Raw genomic sequence first — 18,537 nt, 5'->3', positions numbered from 1 at the left:
AAACGATTCAAGAACTAACTTTTAACCCATCGGATACCTGAGATAAACCCTGAGGTCGAGTCCGTGGCACTGCTGCCATTGGCACAATCTTGGATTGACAGAACTCTAGTATTGCCATCTGGAAGATCATGTTACACCGATATATCAATGCTAGAGGATTGAATGGGCCTGGGGGTCTACATTGAGAACCCAGGGACTGAGATCTCTGACCATAATTCGGTCCTGAAGGCGGAGATCCGGGCGATCACGGAATTCATGAAGCCGTGTGGTGCTAACGCGAGGTCGTCGAGTGTGAACATCTTAATGGACAGTAAATTTGCCACAAGGCCAATAACAACCACGAACAGTCTTGCAGTGTAAGAAGGAGATTAACGCCTTCTTTGCGAATGACCCAATCCGCATCGTTTGGGTGCCGGCCCATAATGGAGCAAGGAAACGGGCAGATGATTTGTCGGTGAAGACCAAAGATCTGCCGTCAATAAACTTGGGTAACCCGAAGCCTTTCGGGTCGACGCAGTCCGACTTAAGGTCGTGGGCGACGAATGCCCATGCAATATTGTAGAACAGCAAAACGGTCGGTAGGAAGGCGAAAATCCTACAGGGAAATTCAAATCGGGAGAAGACGAAGCTATTACTGAAAGGAAGCAAGAAGGAGGTCAGTATAGCTATTGGTATCATAACGGGACACATATAACTACGATTTCACTTATGTAAAATTTGTGCGTCAAGTGATAGCATATGAAGGGAAGATGATAAGATGTTGGAGCATTTCCTTTGTCATTGCACAGCTTTCGCGTTTAACAGATACTGGCACTAAGATGGGGACACTATACTAGACATGAACCAACTTAGGGAAGTGGCATGGAAAGCAATTAGAGATTTTGTAACTAGCACGGAATTCCTAACTTAGATTTTCTACTTCGAGGTAACTTTTTTTTGTATTTAGAGCGCACAACAAGCCGATTACTGACTTTGGTGTATGTCCATTGTGGCATGAGGCGGTTTAATATCTGCACCCTTTTCTCAAACTAACCTAACTCTTAGCTGAACAGCAATTTAACACTAGGTTTATCTCTTCCCCTTTTGGGTATTACAAAACTCACTTAGCTGTATTACTCTAAGCCACATTAATTGTGTGACGTATAAAAACAAGAAAAAAACATTTTTTTTAAGTTTGGTCGTGGCGAACTTGGATACCCACCACCATGGATAAATTAACCATGCTCTTTTATAACAACTCCACTACCATATCCATAGTAATAAACAAATGAGAGCTGGTCTGGATCATATTTGATTCAGGTCCCGAGAACTCTTGTATATGTTACAATTTGAGCGAAATCGGGCAACAATTTCGCATTTAGACCCTCATACGTCAGATCGGTCAACAACAAAATGAGCAAATTGGTCTATAGCCGGTCAATATCCTGCAATTGAATCTAAATAAGATTTTAAGACCAAAAAAGAAACCGCAAACAGACAAAACAAATGAAAGGCACTTCGTATGTGGTATAGGTATCACTGCTGTGCATAAATCAGCCCTGGCACCATCAGCCGATCTCAGTGTTAAGAACCAAAAAGTTGTTGTTGTTGCTCTTGGCATTGTTGGATAAGTTGGATTTGAATAAGGGAAGTAAGATTTTACTTCTTTTCTATTGCGTTTGTGAATCAAGTCGTCTTAAAGAGCCCGGTTCAAATTCAGATGTGAGCTTTGCAATCTACTGTGGATGGGTTTATATGCAAAGCACCGTGATCCATTTGACAAATTTCCGCTGATGAAGATTGAGAAATCACATTACAGAAAGCCGGTCAAATGCTTTTGAGCAACATCAAAAATTTTGCCTTACTTTTGAAAGTTCTTTGCTGTGCTATTCTTTGAATAGAAAGTATTGAACGCCTTTAGTCTATAGCCGGACAATATCCTACAATGAAATCTAATTAAGACAGAATGTTTATTTCCATGAAATTTTCTCTAAAAGCAAAATTTCCATAAAATTTTCTTTAACGACAAAACTTTCAGGAAATTTTCCATAAACTTTCATAAGATTTTCCGTAAGTCTCCATAAAGTTTTCTCTTAAGACAACATTTCCTTGAAATTTTTTTCAAAACAGTAGTTTCCATGAAATTTTCTCTAAAGTTTCTTAAAAATGTTCCCTTAATATTGGGTTGCCCAAAAAGTAATTGCGGATTTTTTAAAAGAAGGTAAGTGCATTTTTAATAAAACTTAGAATGAACTTTAATCAAATATACTTTTTTTACACTTTTTTTCTAAAGCAAGCTAAAAGTAACAGCTGATAACTGACAGAAGAAAGAATGCAATTACAGAGTCACAAGCTGTGAAAAAATTTGTCAACGCCGACTATATGAAAAATCCGCAATTACTTTTTGGGCAACCAATACAAGAATTTCTATGATTTCTTTTTTCTTAAGAAATAGTTTCCAAAAAAATTGTATCTAGAGGCATAATTTTCTTTTCTTTATGACCAAGTTTAAACTATATCCAAGTGTCTTAAGGCCCAATGTTACTTTGCCTTAATGTTTCTGCTGACTCAATTTCAGAGCTTGGCATTAAAAATGTCGCTATATTGCCTTTTAAATGTTATATTTTTGGCAAATGGTTTTATGAATTTTAAAAACAATTTTTGGCTCATAAAACTAGCACCACAATTCCCACCACACCCTTCAATAGACGACAATGAGTCACATTCACTTACATGCCCATCTTTCAACAAAACATGGCTTTCTCGTGCGAGTGCATGGAAAAGCTTGTGCTTTGTTTACCGCGAAAGAATGAACTACGTTTTCCCAAAACCATTTCCCTTTAGTGTCTTTAAGTAAAGATGCTGCGCCAAAGATGGCTGTTCTTTTGCTAGTTTTTCCAGATACTCTGCCGATGGTAGTTTGAATAATGCATCAGCTCTCCTTAGACCCTTGCCATTGCTACTTTTCGGGGCTTGTGACAAATGCACGCCGTGAAAAATGCAAAGTTAGTTTGTTTACCCTTGCCAAAAAAAAAAAAAAAAAAAAAAAACTGAGAGCACCATAACGCCGAACAAACATCCCCAAACAGGCATGATTCCAAACGTCAAAGTTTGGCAACAGCTTAAGGCAGTCGACATGGCATAGAGGCAGAAGAATGGCTAAACCACTGTTCACCAAACGCTATGTGAGAACAAGAAAAACAGCAACTCTCAACTTTTGACATTAAAATTTTCGCTTTAGCCACCCATGCAACTGGGAAGCTGTGGTCTGGCTAAGAGTGCAAAATACCAAGAGATTAGGATGTTTTTTTGTGGGGTTAAGCATGCACAATTAATGGCTAAGGATCTATCAACACGAGATGAGCATGCACACTAACACATAAACCAACACATGCACACACACAATGTCATCCCTGTAGATGAATTAATGTGAATTGATGTTACAAAACATCATTTGTAACATCAATTCACATTATTTGGGCTACGAAAGGCGGTTTTTCTTTTGCAAAATGCAAATTTTGCCCATGAACATTCCACTAAGGAACAGGGGCAAACTTCTCACATATCAATGAGTGCAGTCCGATTCAAGTTTTAAGCTCAATAATAAGGGGGCTCCTTTTTATAGCCGAGTCCGAACGGCATGCCGCAGTGCGACACCTCTTTCGAGAGAAGTTTTACATGGCATAGTACCTCACAAATGTTGCCAGCATTAGGAGGGGAAACCACCGTTGAAAATTTTTTCTGATGGTCTCGCCAGGATTCGAATTCAAGCGTTCAGCGTCATAGGCGGACATGCTAACCTCTGCGCTACGGTGGCCTCTTTTCTGCGCTACGGTGGTTTTTCTTTTGTAGCCAAACAAAATTTTGTATGGCCTAGATGACTAGGTTAGGTTGAAAAGAGGGTGTAGATATAAATCCGCCCCATGCCACTATAGCATACTCCCAAGACAGTAATCGGCTTGCTGTGCGCTCTAAAAACTATGATAAAGGAAATGCTCCAAAGTCTTATCTTCCTCGCATGCCCTACACCTGCTATCACTGGCCGCACCGATTTTACATAAGTGAGCTCGTAGTCCTATGTGTCCCGTTATGATACCAATAGCTATACTGACCTCCTTCTTGCTTCCTTTCAGTAACAGCCTCGTCTTCTCACGATCGGGATCTCCCCATAGGATTTTCGCCATCCTACCGACCGTTTCGCTGTTCCACAATGTTGCATGCGCCTTTGTCGCCCTTAACTCGGACTGCGTCGACCCGAAAGGCTACGGATTAACCAAGTTTATTGACGGCAGTCCTCTGGCCTTCACCGCTAAATCGTCTGCCCTTTCTTTTCCCCTTACTCCGTTATGGCCCGGCACCCAAACGATGCGAGGTTTTCCCAACCTCAGAGAAGGCGTTAATCTCCTTCTTACACTGCAAGTCTGTTCGAGACCTTACCGTCCTGGTTGCTATTGTCCTTATGGCAATTTTACTGTCAGTAAAGATGTTCACAATCGACGTCCTCGCGTTAGCACCACCCCACTTCACGCATTCCGTGATCGCCCGGCAGGCAGTCTTAAACAAATCTCAGTCCCTGGGTTTTCAAGGTAAACCCCCAGGCCCACTCTATCCTCTAGCAGTCTAAAACAGATCTCAGTCCCTGGGTTCTCAATGTAAACTTCCAGGCCCACTCTGTCCTCTAGCTTTGAACCATCTGTGTAACATGATTTTCCAGATGACAATACTAGGGTTCCGTCAATCCCAGACTGTGCCGAAGGCAGCAGTGCCTCGCACTCGGCTTCAAGGTTCATCTCAGGTATCCGACGGAAAACTCTTCCTCTTCCCTTCCTTCCAGGTTTCCTATCCTCGATTATACAGCGATGGTATGAGCTGCTCCCATTCTCAATCCATTCTCCCATCGCCTTAAGTCTCATAGCCGTAGTGGCTGCCTCACACTTAATCTGTATGTCAATGGGTCGGATATCTAGAATAGTCTCCAGTGCCCTAGGGGGCGTGGTCCTCACCGCTCCGCCTATGCACTTATGTTGCACTTTTTCTCCATAGCAGTCCACCAAACTAATGAGGCGTAAGTAAGTATTGGTCTAATCACGCTGCCGTAGAGCCAGTGGACTATCCTAGGATTCAGGCGCCATTTCGAGCCTACGGCCAGTCTACATACAGTGCTCAACATCTGTGAGCCTTCTCTGTACGCTCCTGAATGTGACACTTCCAATTCAGTTTCCTGTCCATGATCACCCCTAAGTATTTGACCTTGTCAGATATCGAAATCGTCTTATTGAGGAAATGTGGTACTTTAAATTGGCCCACCTTCGTCTTCCTCGTGAACAGACATATTTCAGTCTTCTCTGGTTTAACATTGAGACCTCTGGGTCTAGCCCAGTCATATAGCATATGCAAACCTTTTCGGCCTTTCTGCATAACTCCCCCTTAGAAGTATTATAACATCATCTGCGTAGCAGACGGGTTCAAATCCCTCCTCAGTCAGCATCCGTAATAGGTCATTTATGGTGGTCACCCATGGGAGTGGCGATAAAATGCCCCCCTGTGGCGTGCCCTGTGCCACTTTCTCCCTTATATTTAGCCCAGTCATATGTCATATGCAAGACCTTTTCGGCCCTTCTGCGTAGCCCCCCTTAGTAGTACTGTAAAATCGTCTACGTAGCAGACGGGTTCAAATCCCTCCACAGTCAGCATCCGTAATGGTGGTCATTTATGGTGGTCACCCATAGTAGTGGCGATATAATGCCCCCCCGTGGCGTGCCCTGTGCCACTTTCTCCCATGTATTTATGCCATGGGACACACAATTTATCCACCTGTTCCTTAGCATATGGTTTATCCAGTCTTTAAGGACCGGGTCCACCGGGTCTAAGGATTGGATCAGTGTGTCGCTCCGCACATTGTTAAAAGCCCCCTCAATGTCAATGCATACCGCCAGTGTGTACGATTTGGCATCGAAGGATTCTTCTATTTAATGCACAACCTCTTGCAGGGCAGTCTCCTCCGACCTTCCCTTGACATAGGCATGCTGTTTGTATTTGAGCAGTTCGCTGGATGTCATACTCTTTATCATGATGTCCACAATACATTCCATGGTTTTGAGTAGAAAGGACTGAAGGCTTATGGGTCTGTAGGCCTTTGGTGTCAAATAACTTGCCTTGCCGGTCTTGGGTATAAACACCAACCTTGCCTCCTGCCAGGCTTTCGGAGTATATGCAAGTCCTAGGCACGCTGTGAAAATTGTGGCCAGTCAAGGCGTCAGATAGTCTGCTTCTTTCTGCAGTAATATTCCATCAGGTCCGGGTGACTTAAATGGTTTGAAGTACCTCAAGGATTCCTTCACCATAAATTCGGTTATTATAAACCTTCGATCAACGTCATTATTCCAAGACTCCGGTGTCTCCGTGAGTCCCTTCGTATCCTGTGGAAGATTAATTTTCATCAAAAGCCTCAACACGTCCTCCGTTGTCTCTGCTCTCACTCCCATGTCATCTACTAAAGTTTCAGTTTGACTATGTATGCAGACCCACCAATAGGCTCTCGAACCCTCTAAAGCGGTAAGATTTTACAAATCATCTGATACCAATTAAACAATTTTTACCAATTTAATATCGATAACCATTCCATTCAAGTTCTTAAATTCAACTTTTATTCTGATCTTTCTAAGGTCTTGCAACAATTTTAGTACAATAACTTAAATTTACCATACATACCATGTTATGGCCTAAGAGCATAATATTTGGCTACTAACATTTTATACAACTGCATTGCATCTACTTAGACTATTCAATTCCACTTGAAAGGATTCCGCTTTCCTTTTGCTGAACGAGGAACTCACTGAATGGCAACATCTTCATATGCAAATGCAGTTGCTTATGCTGCAGCATTTCATTATTGAGCCGCCCTTATGCCAAATGCAAATGTCGTTCGTTGGTTCGTTTATTTGTTTTGCTTTGAGTACGTTATGTGGGCCAAAAAATAAATTGAATCTGTATTTGCATACATTTCGCTACATATCCTTGAGCATTGAATTTCCTGCTGCTTATCATTGCGTTGTACTTAATTCGATTGTGCTTCTTTTCTATTTGCAGAAACTGAATAATCTTCGTGATTAGGACGTGTTGTACCCAAAACGTTGTAATGCAGACGATATGGTAAGTGAACAAGAAAACAACAACAACAACTACTACTACTACTACTTCTACATATGCTCACTACAACCACTATGTAAATCTATTAAAGTCTATGAAACAGAATTATGAAAAGTGCATAAATAATTAAGAAGGGAATTGAGTGATGATAAAGCATTCACTGAGATAAAGCGCGAAAACCATAAAAGCGGCACTATATCGTATTTTCATAATATTCTAAAATTTAAATTTTTTTGCAAAATATTTGATAGAAATAAAGTGTGACAAATTTTGCTATAGAAATAAAATTTTGACAAGGATTTTTATAGCATCAACTAGCCGAATCGAGCCCGCTCCGCTGCGCCTTCTTTAACTCTCTAAAATCTTTTTAGCGTGGGGACTCTTCGCTCTGAATGCGGATATCGAATTCGTGCCAATGTAGCCTACGACGCTAAACGCGTTCGAATCCTGGCGAGAACATCGGACAAAACGAGTTTATCCCCTCTTAATGTTGGCGACATTTGCGAGGTACAATGCCATGCACGGTCAAAAATTTTTCCCCAAAGAGGTGTAGCGCTGCGGGACGCCGTTTGGACTCAGCTAGAAAAAAGTCCCCTATCATTGAGTGTAAACTTGAATCGGAAAGCACTCATTAATGTGTGAGAATTTGCCCCTTCTCGGTTCCTGATGGTAATGTTCTACCTTAGGGTAAGGGATGCCACCTCAGACATTTCGACTGAAATATGGAAATCAAATTCGTGCTGCACTCCCAAATCCCTTTAATTTGAGCCCCATATTGCCATGGCCGGTAAATATGAACCGATTGGAAAGTGGTTTGGGACTGGGGTGGCCACCGGCACTTTGCACTGAAAATATATATCAAATTCGTTCTTTATTTTCTACGGAAATGAAGTTCAGTTTAGGGGATGCATTAGGGCGTACCCCAAAACACTTGGCTAAAAATTGGATATCAAATCCGTTTTTTACTCTCAAATACCTTTCATTTGATTACTTGGACACAAATTTTAATACCATATTCGTTTTCTGGTCTCCAATACCTTTCGTTTGATACCCTTATTGTGTCCATCGGACCTCTTTCGGATATGGGTGACATTTTTGGGGTATGGGGGAGGGTCCGCCTCCACCCGATATCTGAAAATTATATAGCCTATGTTTCCTTCTAGACCAACCTACACAATATGCGAAAAATTTCGAGAAAATCGGTTCTGGTGTTTTTTAGTCTGAACGGAACAAACAAACCGAGTCCCATGTATCCCTGATTGGCTAATGTGCCCATTTTGGGCGTTTTTGTGGGTGTGGGGTGACATTCTATACTTCCACATAAATTTCTATGCCGGATTCGTTATCTACTCCCGCATACTTTTCATTTGATACCCATATTGTCCTTATCGGTCCACTTTTAATTTTGGGTGGTGTTTTTGGGGTAACGGGGGAGGGTCCGCCCCCTTCCGTTATCAAAAAATTATAATGCCAATTCCTATATTCTGACCATATTCGTAATCTACTCCCGAATACCGTTCATTTGAGTCCCATATTGTCATGATCGTCAAATAAACCTATTTCAAGAGTTTTGGGGCTGGGGCGGCCCCCCAAGTAGTTGGACCGAACTTTTACTAAGAAATTCGTACTCTACTCTTGAATACCTTTCATTTGAATTCCATATTGTCCCGATCGGTCCACTTTTACTTTTGGGTAGTACTTTTGGGGTAAGGGGAAGGGTCCGCCCCCCTCCCGATGACAAAAAATTATATAGCCTATGTTTCCCTTCAGACAAATTTTAAGATAATCGGTTCATCCGTTTTTTGAGTCTATACGGAACAAACAAACAAACGGACCGTTTCAATTTGTAAGGCTATTTTGCGTCTTTAACTATTGTTCACTGTTGTCTTGTGCCTAGGTCAATTTCCTAACTTTCAACGATATTTTGACTTTCATTGTAGTTTTAGAGTAGAGCACGGAATTAATAACCACTTTTGGGATCAAGTTTATGGGGGTCCACCCCTTTCCCAAAACACCCATCATACAGGACTTATTTACTGATCATGGTTAAATGGGGTTCAAATAAAAGGTATTTGAAAATCAAATTCGAATCTTATATTCAAATGTGGGACCAGGTATTTAGGGGGCCGCACCTCCGAAAGGGAACAAATTTACCGACCTAGAAATATGGGGCTCAAATGAAAAGTCTTCGGAAGTAGAGCAAGAATCTGATATCAACATTGGGGAAAATTGTCGATGGGGCCAAAGAAAAGCTAATTTAGAGTAGAGCACAAATTTTATATATATTTTCAGGGTAGATTGGCTGCCCTTTCCCCCAAAACACACACACCCCCCCCACTAAACACGACATTTTTGCCGACTATGGCCGACCCAAATAGAAAGTAATTGCTCATCATGACAAGAGAGTGGAGCACGATGTTCATAGTTTTTAGGATCAACCCCCAAACCGGACATATTGATTGTCCTGATTGTTGTAATAAGGGCTCAAATGAAAGCTATTTGAGATTAAACAATTAAAAATGTATTAAGCTCACCCTCCCGATTTTTAGATACCCACCACCAAGGATATAATTATCATCCTATTTGATTATAACTCCATTACTATATCCATAGTTATGTCTAAATAGGGGCTGGTATCGTTCATATTTTATTCAGGTCACGAGAACTCATATACAAGTAACAGTTTCAGTGAAATCAGGCAAGAAATCTGCTTTTTATGGTATTAAGACCCTGAATTAGAAGTATAGTCTAATCTGATTCGTATTTAGGTCGGATGTCGGGAAGCTTAGAACAACTCACTATTTCAAATTTAAACGAAATCGGGTAATAAATAAAGCTTTTATGATCCCATGAGATATGTGTAGTCAATTGCCTCAAATATACAGGTCCTAAACTGGAAAATTAGTTTCCTGCCACAGGACATATTCTACAGGGAATGAAACGTTTCAACTGTCATAACTTAGTCATATATTTGCTAACTAATGTTATATCCCTTAAAAATACTTGCAAAGTATACTCATCCTTTGCGAACTGTCCTAGGCCCTATCCTACGGTGTTAGAATGGTGGCAATTCGTCACCTCGAGCGACAAACCTTTATAAAAATGACAGGTGTTTTCCATGAGAACTGGGACCGGTCCCTATCACCGGAGGACGTATCCCGTGACAGGTTTGAGACCTGTCCCATTTCCCCTAGGGGGCTTCAGACCCTTTATCAGCATATCGGCCTATATGACAGCTATCTAAAAATCGTCCAATCTTTTCAATAGCTGGGTCCCATGGCGGTGACTTAAAACAACTCACTGATTTACATTTCAATGAAATCGGGTAATAATTTTCACTTATATGGTGGTAAGACCCTTAATTGGCATATCGGTCTATATGACAGCATATCTAAATATTGTCCGATTTAAACCATATTCAGGTTGGATGTCGGGAGGCTTCAAATAACTCACTGTTTCAAGTTTCAGCGAAATCGGGTATTTATGTAGATCTTATGGGCTCAGACTCTTAACCGGCACATCGGTCTATATGGCATCTATATCTAAATATAGTCCGATCTGAATCATATTTGAGTCAGATGGCAGGAGGCTTAAAACAATTCAATGTTTGAAATTTCAGCGAAATCGGATAAAAAAATTAAGCTTTTATAGGCTGCAGGCCCTTTATCGGCAGATCTGACTATACGGCAGCTATATCCAAATATGGTACGATTTGGTTATAACTGCATGCAGGAGATGTATCTGTGCGAAATGTTAGCTCAATATCTCAATTTTTGAAGGCTGTAGGGTGATTACAACAGACGTACGGACAATCGGACAGAAACACGAACAGACTCAAGGACATCGTTAAATCGTCTTAGAATTTTATGACGATCCGAAATATATATGCTTTGTAGGGTCGGATATTGATATTTCGATGTGTTGTGCCATCTGAATGACTATATGAATGTACCCCCTATCCTATGGTGGTGGGTATAAAAACAAATTTCATATTCAATTTCGGGACCAAGTGTTTGGGGTTGAATGGTATTTGAGAGTAGAGCAGGATACTGATAATTTTTCAGGGTTTAGTATTTGAGGGACCCCCCTCCCCAGGGACCCCCTCCCCAGAGACCCCAAACCCTCAAAACACCCATAAATCAGACATATTTACCGACCAATGCAATATGGTGTGTACGAAAGGTGTTTGGGAGTAAAGCACGAAATTGGTACCCACTTTCGGGACCAAATTTCTGGGGAACACCCCTCAAACAGGACTTTTTTACTGACCATGGAATATGGGGCTCAAATAAAAGGTATTTGGGAGTAGAACACGAATCTGAATCACGAAAGTATTTGAGGCACCGTCCCTTCCCCAAAAACACCCCCAAAGAGAACATATTTGCCGACCATGGCAATATGGAGTTCAAATGAATTGTGATTGAGATTAGAAAACTATTTTGATATCCAATTTGGGGGCTATGAGTTTGGGGAACGCCTCATCCCATAAATTTCCTTTAAACTAAAGCCAATATGGGGCTTAAATAAATGGTATTTGAGAGTAGAGCACGATGCTGATATTTTTTTCAGGGCTAAGTGACTGCGGGATTCACTCCACCCCCAAATCGGGCATACATATTTACCTACCAAGGCAATGGGTCTCAAATTAAAGGTATTTGGGAGTCGAGCACGAAATTGATACCCACTTTCGCGGGTTCCCACTACCTTCTAAACCTACCAATCTGGGACAGATATTTTTCAGGGCTAAGTGTCTGCGGGACCCCACCCCACCTCTAAATCGGTCACACATATTTACCTACCATAGCACTATAGGGCTCAAATGAAAGGTATTTGGGAGTAGAGCACGAAATTGATACCCACTTTCGCGGGTCCATACAACCCCTTAATCACACCAACCTGGGGGCCTTCCCAAATAAGAATTTTACAAAATTGAATAGGAAATAGGAACAAATTGTTGACATACACCAATCATTAAAGATTACCGCATATAAGGAGTTGTAGGCGAAGTTTTTAAAACGTATTTGTAAAATAAATCTTTTAATATATGGAACACATTTCAATGCTTTCTCTTTTCTTTTATGGCTCCTAATGATAAATTTCTTTTTTCCCACAAATCTGCTTAATTCTTTCCTTTTTTACACCACATTTCTTTTGATGAAGAGCATAATCTCTAGTTTTATTTTTTTCTTCTATTTTGTTTGTTATATTTTTCTTTAATTAAGTTGTGGCATCATTTAAATTTTTTATTTATTTTTATATTTTCTCATTGCAATTCAATCTAGGTTTTAGTTTTGTTTGTATGGGTGTGTTGTATGTGTGTGTGTGTGTGTGTGAATTCTTATACACACATCAAATGATGAGAATAGACCGCTGTAAAGCAATTTCAATTAGTTGAGGTAAAAATGGAAAAACGCAAAAAAATAAATAAAATAACTGAAAAAATTAGAACACACGCAAAAACCATTTCAAAGCATTTCCAGTCTGCACTGCGTCCAATGTTCTTTGTGTGATATTTGTGCAGTAGTCAATGGTGTAAATGGGTCATTTTATGAGGTGTACGAGAAAAATAATTGCCTGATTTCTAAAATCTTTGTGTGTGATACTCAAAACAAAAGTTATGTGCAGTTATGTGGGTTATGAAATAGGAGTTCCAAATAATTGAAGAATATCCTATCGTGAGGTTACAAAAGACGAAAATTTGGAGTATTTAGAGTGAAGTACTTACTTACTTACTAGCATACTTAGATAGCCATTACAGAACATTTGATCTACTAGCCGAATGTAAAATAGATTTCCTAGCACCTCGATCTTCTGCGCTCTTTCTCCAATCTCTGACAACAAATTTCGAGATGTCTTTCTCCACTTTGGGTTTCCTTCCAAGTTTAGGTCTTCCCATGTCTTATTTTCCATTATGTTCGCTTTCTTAGAACTTCTTAGCTGGAGCTTTAGAGCAAAGTGAAACCTCTACCATAGAATGGGGATTTTATCCATAACAATTAAGAGCGTGCTAAATTCAGCCGGGCCGAATTTTATATACCCTCCACCATGGATCGCATTTGTCGAGTTCTATTCGCGGTATCTCTTTTTAGGCAAACAAAGAATACTGAATAAGAACGGTTATGCTATTGGAGCTATATCAAGTTATAGTCCGATTCGGACCATAAATGAATGCAGAACATTGTAGAAGTCATTGTGTAATATTTCAGTTCATTCGGATAAGAATTGCGCTTTGTATGGGGCTCAAGAAGCAAAATCGGGAAATAGGTTTATATGGGAGCTGTATCAGGTTATGAACCGATTTGAATCATACTTGGCACAGTTGTTGGAAGTGATACCAAAACACTACGTGCAAAATTTCAGTCAAGTCGGGCGAGAATTGCGCCCTCTAGAGGCTCAAGAAGTCAAGACCCAAGATCGGTTTATATGGCAGCTATATCACAACATGGACCGATTTGAATCATACAAAAAAAACAGTTGTTGGAAGTGATACCAAAACACTACGTGCAAAATTTCAGTCAAATCGGACGAGAATTGCGCCCTCTAGAGGCTCAAGAAGTCAAGACCCAAGATCAGTTTATATGGCAGCTATATCACAACATGGACCGATTTGAATCATACATAACACAGTTGTTGGAAGTGATACTAAAACACTACGTGCAAAATTTCAGTCAAATCGGAAGAGAATTGCGCCCCCTAGAGGCTCAAGAAGCAGCTATATCACAACATGGACCGATTTGAATCATACATAACACAGTTGTTGGAAGTGATACCAGAACACTACGTGCAAAATTTCAGTCAAATCGGACGAGAATTGCGCCCTCTAGAGGCTCAAGAAGTCAAGACCCAAGATCGGTTTATATGGCAGCTATATCAAAACATGGACCGATTTGGCCCATTTACAATCCCAACTGTCCTACACTAATAAAAAGTTTTTGTGCGAAATTTCAAGTGGCTAGCTCTACTCCTTCGGACAGACATTGATAAGTATACCGATCGACTCAGAATCACTTTCTGATCGATTTAGTCAAGTCCGTCTGTCCGTCTGTGAGTCCATGTATTCTTGTAATCACGGTACAGGTCGTATTTGTTGTCCAATCGTCACGAAATTTTGCACATGACACTTTTTTTTGGCTCCATGACGAACACTATTGATGTTGGTAAAAATCGATTCAGATTAAGTTATAGCTCCCATATATATGTAACGCCCGATTTGCACTTTAACGGCTGTAGTAACTACAATTTTAAACCGATCTACACAAAATTTGGCGCCGTTTGTTTTGTTACTGATCTTAACCTATCTAAAAGATTTCTTCAAAATCGGTTCAGATTTAGATATAGCTCCCATATATATGTAACGATTTGCACTTTAATGGCCGTAGAAAGGAAACACAGGCTATATAATTTTTTGATATCGGAAGGGGGGCGGACCCTCCCCTTACCTCAAAAGTACTACCCAAAATAAAAGTAGACCGATCGGGACAATATGGGACTCAAATGAAAGGTATTCAGGAGTATAGTACAAATTTCATTTTAAAAATTGGGTCTAAGTAACTAGGGGGCAGCCCCAAGCCCAAAACCCCCTGAAATAGGTTTTTTTGGACGATCATGACAATATGGGGCTCAAATGAAAGGTATTCGGGAGTAGATTGGAAATATGGTCAGGAAGGAGAAAAAGGCTTTATAATTTGTTGATTTCGGAAGGGGGCGTACCCTCCTCTGTTACCCAAAAACACCATCCAAAATCAAAAGTGGACCGATCGGGACAATATGGGTATCAAATGAAAGATATTGAAAAATAGAATAGAAGTATGGTATTAAATTTAGGTCTAAGTACCCATGGGGGCGCTTCAACCCCAAAATTACCCCAAACAGTCATTTTGGACGTTCATGTCAATATGGGCCTCAAATGAAAGGTATTCGGAAGTAGATTACGAATCTGGCATTCAAATTCAGATTGAAGTATAGGGGGTCATCGAAGGTACCCATTTGGCTGCCCCAACCCCAAAATTACCCCAAACAGACATCTTGGACGTTCATGTCAATATGGGTCACAAATGAAAGGTATTCTGAAGTAGATTACGAATCTGGCATACAAAATCAGATCGAAGTATAGGGGTGTGACCCCCAAAAACCCCTTAAAAGGACATATGACCCTTCATGACTATATAGGACTAGTTTTTTTGTTTGTTCCGTAGGCTCAAAAACGGCTGAACCGATTTTCCTTAAATTTTCACAGATTGTGTAAGTTTGCCTGGAAGGAAACACAGGCTATATAATTTTAAGATATCGGATGGGGCGGTGCCACCCCCTTACCCCAGCAACATTATCCAAAACCAAAAGTGGAGCGATAGGCACCATATGGGTATCAAAGGAAAGGTATTGGAGACTAGAAAACTAATATCGTATCAAAGTTTGGGTCCAGATAACCAGCGGACCTCTCCAACCCAAAAACTCCTCTTAACAGATATATTAGACGTTCATCTCAATATGGGCCTCAAATGAAAAGTATTCGACAGTAGATTACAAATAACGCATAAAAAAATAGGTCCAAGTATTGGGAGGTCTCCCCACCCCCATGTACCCCCAAATGGGCATATTAGCCGACCATGTCCGTATAGGATTCAAATGAAAGGTATTTGGGAGTAGACTACGAATGTGACATTAAAATTTGTTTTCAAGTCTAGGTGGCGTTTTTCCTTCCAAAAATAAGTCAATCGGGATGATTAACCCATTATGGCAATACTCAAATCAAACGTATCTGAGAGTAGGAAATGAATTTCATATCCAATTTTGGAGCCAAGTGTTTGGGGGGTACGCCCTAAAGCATCTCCTAAACTGAACTTCATTTCCGATTATGGAAATATGAAGCAAAGTGTCGGTGGCCGCCCCAGCCCCAAAACACCCTCCAAAGAGTTCATATTTACCGACCATGGCAAGATGGGGCTCACATTAAATGGATTTGGGTAGTGCAGCACGAATTTGTTATCCACATTTGAGTCGAAATGTCTGAGTGCCATCCCTACCCTAAAAAGCACTTCTCTTTACTCCAAATTTTCAAAATCACCAGATCTCGGAGAGTGGTAATGCCATTCGTTCGAAATTTTGTTGCACTCTCACAGTCAAAACACAACGTGGTTTCCATTGTTGGGTTCGGGTGCCACGGAAGCCGTCCAAAACCCGCCAAATGGGTATATAGACCATTCACCACAATATAGAGGTCAAACGAAAGGTGCTTGAGAAAAAAGAAACGAATTTGGTATCCAATTGAAGAGCCATGTGTTTGGGGAAGTGCCCCATCCGAAAATACCTCCCTATTGTATAAAAGCTATTTGATGATTAAATTGATTGATTTGCAAGAAATTTATACTCATTTTCGGGACAAAGTCCCTGAGGTCCACGCCACCCTCAAACAGAATTTATTTACCGATCATGTCATTATGGGACTCATTTAAAATGTATTTGAAAGTAGAGCACGAAGCGTATATTTACATCTCTAAAACTCAAAAGAGAGGATCACCACTGCCAGTATTTGAATGGAGGCGTTCAGCGTTATAGGCGGACATAGGCGGACATAGGCTATAGTGGCACGAAATCGATATTCGCATTCAGGGCGAAGTGTCCCCACCCTAAAAAAATATTAGAGACTTAAAGAAGGCGCAGCGGAGCGGGCCCGCTTCGGCTAGTATACATATATTTATTACCCGAATTTATAAGTTAGGGTAGGTGTAGGGTATGATATAGTCGACTTAGCCCGACTTTTGCCCTTCCTTACTGGTTTTTTTGTACAATTTTCAATTACAATATTATATTCAGTCTAACGAGTATTCAGTCTCCTGGGTCTCTTTCTCTCTCGTTGCTGGCTTCTCCCAGCTTACCCCTAATATTTGGTTTATTTTTGCACAACATTCACACACAAAAAAAAAATGTTATCAGATTTGCACCATGGTTGCATGTTGTGTGGGATGAATGCAATCTTCTTTTGGGTGCAAGTAATAATACCGAAGCGAATTTTTTTGTGTCGAGGATTTTCCAAAAAAAAAAAAAATAAATTTTAGCCACTAAGGAAGGGTATCAAATGTGAATGGGTGTGTATTTAAGTGTTTGAGTGTATGAGTTTGTTGGAATTAAATATTTATCCTGGATACCATCATATACAGTAGAATTTTTGTAAGCTATCTCTCCAACTGGGAGTGGTAAAATGGCTGTTGTTTGAAGAAAAAAGTTCACCATAATGCTGCTACTGCTGTTGAGGGGTCACGCTTTTTCATCGTTATGAATGCGCAAAAAACCGCTGCATTGGCACAAATGGAAAAAAATTCTAGGTGTTTGTGTGTGTGGAAATGTTTGAGTTTTCCATTCATAAAGTACCACGACCGTTCTTCTATCTTCCACATCCTGGGAAAAGTTGTCACTTTGGCAGGCTCAACTCAACATGGCACACACACACACTCACACACATACAGTAATAAAATGGTCAGGAAACCGACATAGCGTTTGTATTTCGGTTGGTTACCATTTGTAGCATTTTTCCGCCAGCCTGCATCGCGGTGATAGGTGTTGCCTTAAGCACTTTAACATTATTTGAATGTTGAATGATGGAAAAGGGATAAGGGAACAACACAAAATGTAGATATGAAACTTTTTTTTTTTTTTTGTAATGGAGAAGCGAACAGATTAAAACTCCACAACTTTAAGTCCTTTTATTTTGGACCAACCGAGATGGGAAACAGAATCTGAAATAAGTTTTGGGTGGTTTATATAAATTAGAAAAAAAAAAACAAGTAAAAGCGTGCCAAGTTCGGCCTGGCCGAATCTTGGGAACCATCATCATGGATTTTGCTACATTATGGGAGCTATATCAGGTTATAGACCGATGTGAACTGCACTTGGCACAGTTGTTGAGAGTCATAACAGAACACCATATGCAAAATTTTGGCCAAATCGGGAAAAAACGCAGTTTGTAATGGCTCAAGAAATCAAATCGAGAGATCTGTTTATATGGAAGATATATCAGGCTCTTGACCGTTTTGGACCGTACTTAGCCGAATTGGGCCGTACTTAGCCGAATTGGGCCGTACTTAGCCGAATTGGGCCGTACTAAGATGTCATAACAAAATACTACATGGAAATTTTCAGAAAAATCGGATGAAAGACAAAAATCGGATGAAAGGATGAAATCAAATCGGGAGATCGGTTTATATGGGAGCTATATCAGGTTCTTGACCGATTTGGACCGTACTTGAGACAGTTGTGGGGAGTCATCACAGAATAATACATGCAAAATTTCAGCCAAGCGGACAAAAAATGTGGCTTCCAGGGCCTCAAGCAGTCAAATCGGGAGATTGGTTTATATGGGCGCTATATCCAAATCTAAACCGATATGGACCATTTGCTATCCCCAACGACCTA

General features: G+C 40.5%; 1 protein-coding gene across 9 annotated transcripts in view; it reads left to right on the top strand.

Moving 5' to 3' along the window:
- LOC106089055 (uncharacterized) overlaps positions 1-18,537 on the top strand; it is a 600,966-nt gene that overhangs the window by 243,875 nt on the left and 338,554 nt on the right. For all 9 annotated transcript variants that reach the window (XR_009397436.1, XR_009397435.1, XR_009397437.1 and 6 more), the window contains one exon: positions 7,069-7,131. The gene's annotated coding sequence lies outside the window, so the exon portion shown is untranslated. The remainder of the gene's footprint in view (positions 1-7,068; positions 7,132-18,537) is intronic.

This window comes from Stomoxys calcitrans, chromosome 2, assembly GCF_963082655.1.
Source record: "Stomoxys calcitrans chromosome 2, idStoCalc2.1, whole genome shotgun sequence".
Taxonomy (NCBI): domain Eukaryota; kingdom Metazoa; phylum Arthropoda; class Insecta; order Diptera; family Muscidae; genus Stomoxys; species Stomoxys calcitrans.
The sequence above is the reverse complement of the archived record's forward strand: the minus strand, read 5'-3'. Positions and strand labels throughout refer to the sequence as shown.